Genomic DNA, 8906 nt, shown 5'->3' with positions numbered 1-8906 from the left:
TCCTCCATAGGCGTCGCTGCATGTGAGCCATAGGAGAGGAAGCCGCCAACGCCACCGTCACCGTTGTCTGGGTTGTCACCAGCATAAGTTGCCACTACTGGAGCTCGCGAGAACCCGTTAAAAGCCGCCGCCGTCACCGTTTGGGTTTGACTGGAAGAGAGGAGGTAACAATGGTGGATGTTAGTGCTACTACATGCGCGAAGGAGGAGGCTGGTATGCTGTTTCCTGGTTGATGCATCGCTGCCGGAGCTCTCTGCAGCCATTCTGGTAGCCAGGTATGGCGCTATTGCCGCTGGGACTACCGCCAGAGCCACTGTTGCTCTATTCTATCATTTCTTCTTCATTACAGTAAGTTGTTCTTGTTTCGAAACCCTCATAGTTAGCATTCTATTATATATTATTGAGGATTTTATAACATTAATGTCATAGGGTCGAGTTGCTGTGACTGCATGCAATGCTTGATGGCTGTTGCTGTCATGGGAGCGGTCGGATTTGTTGCCGCTACTATGAACTGAAAGAAGAAAAGAGTTTATTGCATTTAGTCTTACGAGTTTCGACAATCGAGGTATAGGCTTTTCTAAAAGCCTATTTTATTTCAAGAAATTATTATAAATCGATATCAATGTGAAGAACGTACTTTTCTGTGATTGTGCTTGGTTAATTATGTGTGAATTGTGGATTATGTTTGATTTAATATTTATTGTGATGGTTTGGCTGGAATTCTAATCCTTGAGGGATTATGTTGATTTGGTTGATGTAGGATTGATCTTGAGACTTGTTGGAAACATTGAAATATGAATGTTAAATCATTTTCTTGGAAACCTATGTTTTGAAATAAATTAGTAACTTTAAAATGAAATAGTAACTTGATATTGAATGAAACGGCATGGGTTAAATGCTGAGTAAATTAGAATAAATAAAATTGTTACTGTTTAATTTTGAAAGGTTTGTTTTAATCGGAGAATTAGTTATGAACTTTCGAAGTTGACTTGCATGTGGTTATGAACTATGAATAATTTCTTGATTGTTTGAAAAATGATTTTTGGAATTGGTGACTATGATTTGATATGTATGAGAAAAGGGTTCAGAGATGTCCGTTTGGTTGGAACTCTTGAAGGGTGGCAAAGTTTGAGTTTTAGAAGAGATGCTGCCGAAATTTTATAAGTATTTAACACAACTAGAAATGGATTAATACAGACAGATTTACAGACAGATTTAGTCTTTATTACAGACGGATTTTTGGTTACCGACGAAATTACTGACGGATTTTGTCCCTCTGTAAAAGCCTCGTCAGAAATTATTTACCGACAGATTATTTTTCGTCGGAAAATTACCGACGGATTTTTACCAGTTACCGACGAATTTTCCCTCTGTAAATTCTCCATCCATTTCCCAAAGACGACGAACTTTCCGACGGATTTTCCGTTGGTAATTACAGACGGATTCTGCGACGGATTTTCCGTCGGTAATTACAGACGGATTCTTCGACGGATTTTCCGTCTGTAATTACAGACGGATTTTCCGACAGATTTTCCGTCGAAAATTGGAACCTTGAAAGCATTCCAAACTCTAAATACAGACAAAAAATCCGTCTGTAAGGTAAAACAATTTTTTTTAGATTTTTCTATTGCAAAATAAACCAGTTTTCATACAAAATAAATATAAATTTAATGAATACAAATTTTCATCTAATATTTATCTAACTTGTATCCAAACATTCATAGTATTTCAAAATAACTAGTATTTGATATTAGCAATAGAACCAAACATGATGTTTAGTTTTTACAATGTATCAAGAACAAAGACAATAGTACCAAGTTAATTATCAAATTTTCATTGAAATTTTTTGGTTTTTACAATGTATCAAGAACAAAGACAATAGTGCCAACTTAATTATCAAAATTTCATTGTGAAATTTTTACATAAATACACAGAGTGATTAAAACAAGGCCAGCTATTCTTGATGATATCCCAAATGTCATATCATTTCCATCATACATTTACGCCAGCGAATTCTTTGGCCATGCTAGTGGGTACGATTTTCACAGGAGACTGCATATGTAGAGGACAGAAATTAATTAAAAATATTGGAATCATCATAAATTACTACATAGTACTCGGGACAAAGGGCAAAATCAAGAGTGGTAAGTACCATATTTGTAGGAATTTGATCTATTGGTGCAGGAAGATTGAAGAAATATATCACATAAACACCAAAATGGTTCATCTAATTCCAAAGTTCAATGTGTACCATGAGTAACCAAGAAATACAAGACACATACATCTTGAATTACAGCAGTAGAAAATGAGAATTGGCAAAGATTTCTTGCCATAGAAAATGAGAAGAGACCAATTAGATAAGATTCGGAGTCACTAGGAGGATTGTGAGAGAGGTCTCACAAATGCCCCAAGATTAAGTCTGTATCAGTATATTGTATCATCTTCTACCTCTTCTATCCACTAGTAGTTTTAGCTTCCTATATAATCCTATTTCTACTCTTTTATCACATATCAAACAAGATGATGTCACAAATACCCAAGATTAAGTCTATATCAGTATATTGTATCATCTTCTACCTCTTTTATCCACTAATAGTTTTAGCTTTCTATATAATCCTATTTCTTCTCTTTTATCACATATCAAACAAGATGACGTGGACTAATAATTAAGAACAAGAATGAAAGACTAACAAAAATTGGTGAAAAGAAATCTAACCAACTTAACCAGTATTTTCAGTCCCTATTTTCTCCTCTTTTCTAATTGTTATTTTTACAAGACTTACATATTAGGAAGGAAATGAACTTATACCCTTGCAATAGCTCTATCTTCTACCAAATTCAGTTTTCTGAGGCCAGCTCTTATGCTTTTTAGTTTCAATGTATCACTACCAAACCAGGTATAACATATAATCTGCACAAAATGAAACATGACATCAAGGATAAATACAGAAGGAAGTAAACCAAAATAACATTAAAGGCATGCTAGGCACCTGGTTCAGAGAAATTTCAAGTGAATGAAGGGCTTCCTCAAGACAGAATAACACACCTGGATTAGCCATACAACATTCTTGCTATAAATAGCATTGTTAACAAACCAACTTGCCAGCTGGTCTCATTCACTCTGTTTTCTTCCATAAACAGAGATCATGTACTCAGCCATCTGAAATTTGATTTATAAATAGAAATGAATTAATATATAAGACACAAAAGCATTAACAGAAAAAAAGTCTATACCATATGAATAAGTTACCTGATATTTGCTAGCTTCAAGATCAGTTAAAACTTGCTTTGTTACTTCAGCCAGAAACCTTCCTGTGAATGTGGGTACGTTTAAGCTATTGTGAAACAATAAAGAATCAACACTTTTGATACATTCGGAGTTCCTACAACTTAAAAAAGTGTACAATAGGCATCTTTCATAATCTTAAACAAACCCTGGTTTCATCTTTCATAATCTTTCTAATATTTCAGAAAGAAGTACACCTTATCTGCCTCAGTTTGCTTCTACACCCTTCATTATCACAATTAGGAAACATAAATATGTATATATCTACTAATAGAGATCACCATGCTACGAGAGTTAAAAAGGGAAAAAATTAACACAAATTAAAACAAACAAGTAACTTCAAATAAGAAAAGCTTACTTCTTCTCTTGTTGTCAATTTTTGTTCACTCAACTGTCAAATAAGAACACATTCAAATAATTAGAATAAAGCAACAAAATTTGGAGAGAAGAATGTTAGAGAGAAGAAAATTTAACTCAGAAGGTAAGTAATAATAATAATAATAATCATGATGTAGTGGAAGAAGCGGCAAATCAGAGAATGTAAACACAATGACATCAGAATAGCACACAGGCTGTCGCACTTGGAGTTGGTGGCACAAAACATGACTTATATAAGATTATAAGTCATAAATAACCTCCTGGGAATGGTTTAACAGGTTTATGATTATTTAATTACTATCATATTAATATATTATAGAAGTCTGGTTTGTATAATTTAGTTTAATGAGAGGTCAGAAATAGAATTAAGAAGCATAGATGGTGCAAGCTGGCTACAACAGTAGTCAAATATATATCACAATTCACATAAGGATTCCTACACAAAATTGAAATGCAATTCCAAATTGAATTTAGTGAAAGAAAAAATTGCTAAATAAAACTAAAAGAAACCAAATTGCAAGGATGATGAACACGCCACAGCACAACAGTTCCACACTTAACCATACCAACCATTTTTCTACTGTGTAATAAAAAAGAAAATCAAAAGGTAAATAGGTATTCCCAAACAGCCCCTCCCCTAACCCAAAAAAAAATTAAAAAGAAAAAAATTTTAGAACAGCAAGCGTGCAAAGTTGAGAAATTTAAAACAAAAAAAAATATATTTAAGGGAAAAAAAAAGACCAAAGCATGAGGGTACATTCCATTAAGCACAAAGCAACAAAGGCTTTCAGGTTTGTGCAGAGAACATATAAACACAAACTTGATAAATGAACCCCTTTTCTCTCCTAACATTGTTACTATTTCTACTATTTAGTGCTAAATAAACCAAAGTGCTAAATAAACACATAAACACTGTTACTATTTAGTGCTAAATGTAAGTTTGTAAACTCTGCCTTATTACCAGAACACTTTGCCAATAGCTAAATCAGACTAGGCTTCACCTCCACTCAAGTAGAAACAGACTATACAATTCACATATTGGAAAAGAGAACAAGCTTACAGCAGTGAAGATTGACCATAGAAAACTCTCATCTGGAGAAAATTATTTGGATTGGATAGTTAATCACTTTCATCAGTACCATGAACACCACATATTTGAGTTTCGGAAATTAGAAAATATAATAACAGCATGAGCAAACACATAAACCAATAATAACATTCATAGCCTAGCATCTGAAATAAAGTAAAATCCTTCTAAGCACAGAGGACAGAGATAGTGTTGGGCACATGAACCTGTTATGGATGAAAGCATATCACCGCAGCTTAGACGCGTATCACACAAGGAAACCAAGAGATTGGTTCCCCACTCACTGAAAATGAGTATGAAAAATAGAAAAGTTAAACATTTACTGAACTAGAAATACACTCAAGAAATGAGGCAAAAGGTCATATTATATCACTCCCACAAGCAAGGATAATTTCATTAGGGACTTTAATATAAAGCCTAATGTCATATTATATCACTCCCACAAGCAGAAGCAAAAGCACAATTTGGTTATTGCACTACATGAATTAGAAAGGAAGTAAAGAGACAAGCATAAAGGTTCATGAAGCCTTCTGTTCATGAATCCTTCTATTTTCAATCAAGCAAATTCTAAAATCAAAGAAAGAAACAGTATCCTTCTTATAGAAGTAAAATAGTATCATGTTTCAATTTGACATTCAGAGCTTAATCAGAAAAAAAAAGAGAAAGGAAAAAGAAAGCAAAGAGAACAAGGAAAGGGGATGCAATGAAAAAAGTGAATGGAATTGAATATCGACTAGCGAATCACCTGCATGCGCAAACAACTACCCATATGGGATTTGTCATAGCACATTATCACACCTACAAGAGGAATGAATTGAGCAATTTGAGGTATTACATAATCTGTTATTCCATTTGACCAATTTTCATAGGAGATCTTTTAGCAAAGTAAATAAAAATTACCCGGAGAAAACAGCAACAATAAGTGAGGAGAACATCCCAACTGATTCATCGCCAATGCCTAGCCTTTTCTGTTCTAGTGCAGCCACTTCGACTTTGTTCCTGAATATTTGATAGAAATAATAATAAACACCCTGTATTGATCCTAGTAACTGCACTACATTATTTTTTTAGTTAAAACTTAATTCATCCATCCTAAATTCCTAATTATACTTTCTTCGTAAGCGTGAGTTTGTTTTTTTTAGACTTGACAAGAAAGAAAGCAAGTATTAAGTATACTATGCACATTCTCTTCATGTCTCAGCTTTCTCTTCAATTTATCAACCTGTCAAGTTTGAAAACATTAATTTACTCTATGTACTGAAAATTTATTTCACTAATAAATTATCACATACATCTTGTATCAAAGCCATTTTCCTTTCTCGATTCAATCGACGCCCATTTTTCTGTGCAGCCATTGCTTTGCTCCCTCTACTTTCCATCATGTCCTGCTTTGCACATTCAGAGATAGAATCTTTGAAAAGCAGAAAAAAGAAAGAACTAGCTTGAGTCTCTGATATGTTTCTTATGACAAGTAAAAGAACCAAGCTTCCACTTTCCAGATTCGGATAATATTCAAAAGAGGAAGAGAAATTCTATCTGCCTACTATAGTTAAAGCAGTTTAAGCATTGAAATCAAAACTCTTTTAGTGTATAGTGGATAAATGATTCTATCTTGCAAATTGCCTAAACAATAGAACAATGGGAGCATCAGGACTAACAAGCATGGCAATAGTTGGAACCATTAAACCATTGAACCACAAAAGCAGAGTATGATAAACCTAGCTAAAACTGGCGTAGAAAAATTGAGCCCTAAGGTTTATCAGTGTAATTTAAACAATGCATACCTGAATCGGTGTAATTTAAACAACTGCTGATAGATGCTCTGGTTCTCTTTGGAGCAGGAACCGATTGGGATCGGGTCGAATTCCATCGATTTACTTGCGATAGAGCAGCGACGGTGACAGAGCAGCGACAGAAATAGAGCAGCGGCGACGAAAACAGAGCGCAACGACCTTGAGTCTGAAACGCCCGCGAGAGAAGCGATATACCGGAGAGATAGAGAGAGGTGGACGGCGAGACCAGCCATGAGAGGTGAGACTCAGTGAGCTTGAGGGTGAGAGTGGTGAGAGAAGAGCGAAGAAACTCAAAGGAGGGTTAGGGGTTCTTCGTCGCGGTTAGGGGTTCTTCAACAGAGGCATTGCGAGCGCCAGCGACCGGCAACATTCTTCACAGAGTGCTGTTAGGGGCTCTTCGTCGTGGTTAGGGGTTCTTCGTGAGGCACAATGAAGACAGGTTAGGGTTAGCTAGGTTATTCGTCTTCGTGAAGCACATTGAAGACGGTGTTCATCCTCTTGGAGTGCTTTGTAAAATGAGTCCTGGGTTATTTGTGAATGGAGCTCGAGAAAGAGAGGGGGTAGATTAGGTATAAGGTTTTTTTTCGGCGGAAAATTTTAAATTACAGACGGATTTTCCGTCTGTAATAATTTAATAAAATGTAGTATTTTTGTCTATTTAATTACAGACGGATTTTTCGTCTGTAACTATTTCCCACGAAAAAAATTAATTTTTTCGATAGAATTATAGACGGATTTTTTTTCCGTCTGTAATTTATGCTAATTCATTTTTTTGTTTTCTGACAAAAAATTCTTCTGAAATTCTGTCTGTATTTCCGTGGGATAAAATCCGTCAGAAATATCCGTCTGTAATAACTAATTTTCTAGTAGTGTAAGTGGAATTGAATAATAAGAATTAACTTATTTTGGTTTGGTTAATTATGAAAAGAATTATGTTTTGGAGCACATTAAGTGAAAGATAGAGTAATAAAAATGGGTATTTAAGAATAAATAATTTTTGAGTCCTTGAGAAAAAGTTTTGAGCTTGAAAAAGAAGTGGAAGTTGGTTTTCGAGAAGTTTTTAGTGAATTTAAAAGCATTTGAATTTGACTTGGCAAAAAAAATGATTTTCAAGTCTTTTGGGAATGTTTTAAACTTAAAAACAAAAATTGAAATCGATTTTCAGAACCTTGGGAGTACTTTAAAGTTGAACTTGAGAAGTTTGAAAGTCGGTTTTAATTAGCCCTTAAAGTGATTACTTTAACGAATGATTTTGAATCTTTTACGGGAAGATTTTTTTTCAACTCAAGAATGAAGTTAAAAGTGTTTTGGGAAATTGGTTAAACTAAAATGAGATTTTATTTGATTTTTGAATAGCCATGGAAAGGATTATATTTCGGGGCATTCTAGCAATTTTAAAGTAACTGTTTAAGAAAAAATGATTATGTTCAATTAAGGTTTTGATTCTTTAAAACATTTTGTAAGTGTGGCTAAAGAGAAAATTTTGAGTCGTGTGAATGCTTGAATGTTGTTTGAACTATTAAGCCTTTCCAGCGAGTTCGTAAACCCATGTATGGAGTCTGAGAATTATTTTGAAATCTTTGAATATGCTGGGGTGAATATAATAGATTAAATTGAGTAATTTTTCTGATAAGAATTTTTGTAAAATGATATATGATTAAAGAAAGTATGTGATATCGATTGCTTGCCTGGCAAGGACGGTGGTATCATCCAGCTTGCACAATGCATTGTTATTTTGTAAGGATGGTGGTTTTGTCCATCCACGATGAGGACGGTGGTTCTATGCCATTCACGGCTTGAGGATAAGTATCCCTGTGATAAATGTGAATATAAAGAATTATGATTTTGATTTTGATTATGATTATTATTATGTTTGATTGAAATGTGATTGTGATTTGGCAAGGACGGAAGTTTTATCCCGCTTGCGTGTTTGTGAATGTGGTCTGAAAGACTGATTTGGCAAGGACAAAGTTCTTATCCTGCTTACGTGTTTGAGAGTGATAATGATTATTGATTTGGAAAGGACGGTGGTCTTATCCCGCTTGTGTATTGATTTGATGATTGTCCTGAACAAGGTCGTTGGTTTGTATCCTGCTTGTTTGCGGTTCCAGACATGGTCGTTGGTTTATTTCCCACTTGTTTGTGGTTCCAAGTAAGGTTGGTAGTTTTTATCCCACTTGCTCATGGTTTCTCTCAGTTCCAAGGTGAGACGACACTCTACGTTGAAATGAGACAGCATTTTCTATTGTCTTGGCATGATTTGTAGCTCCAGGAGAAGGTCAAACAACACCCACCATTGAGATAATGGTACCATGACTTGTTTAATTTCTCCTGGGATGTGCACCGAGAGACCGATTCGAAA

At 34.8% G+C, this 8906-nt stretch overlaps 3 long non-coding RNA genes across 3 annotated transcripts in view; all 3 read right to left on the bottom strand.

Annotated features, from left to right (window-relative positions):
- The window catches only part of LOC110267069, a 14252-nt gene extending 8983 nt beyond the window's left edge, over positions 1–5269 (bottom strand). The window contains exons 1-2 of the long non-coding RNA XR_002354394.1: positions 5131–5269; positions 4717–4719 (exon numbers count right to left, since the gene is read on the bottom strand). This is a non-coding gene — a long non-coding RNA (uncharacterized LOC110267069). The remainder of the gene's footprint in view (positions 1–4716; positions 4720–5130) is intronic.
- Positions 1809–2226, bottom strand: LOC110267070. Its single transcript, XR_002354395.1, has 2 exons — positions 2153–2226; positions 1809–2052 (listed from the first exon to the last, which is right to left on the bottom strand). It is a non-coding gene; the product is annotated as an uncharacterized LOC110267070 (long non-coding RNA).
- On the bottom strand, positions 5723–6635 carry LOC110267068. The gene is made up of 3 exons (XR_002354393.1): positions 6536–6635; positions 5896–6162; positions 5723–5750 (listed from the first exon to the last, which is right to left on the bottom strand). It is a non-coding gene; the product is annotated as an uncharacterized LOC110267068 (long non-coding RNA).

Source organism: Arachis ipaensis, chromosome B09 (genome assembly GCF_000816755.2).
Source record: "Arachis ipaensis cultivar K30076 chromosome B09, Araip1.1, whole genome shotgun sequence".
Classification (NCBI taxonomy): domain Eukaryota; kingdom Viridiplantae; phylum Streptophyta; class Magnoliopsida; order Fabales; family Fabaceae; genus Arachis; species Arachis ipaensis.
Note: the sequence above shows the minus strand (reverse complement) of the source record. Positions and strands in the feature narration are given on the sequence as shown.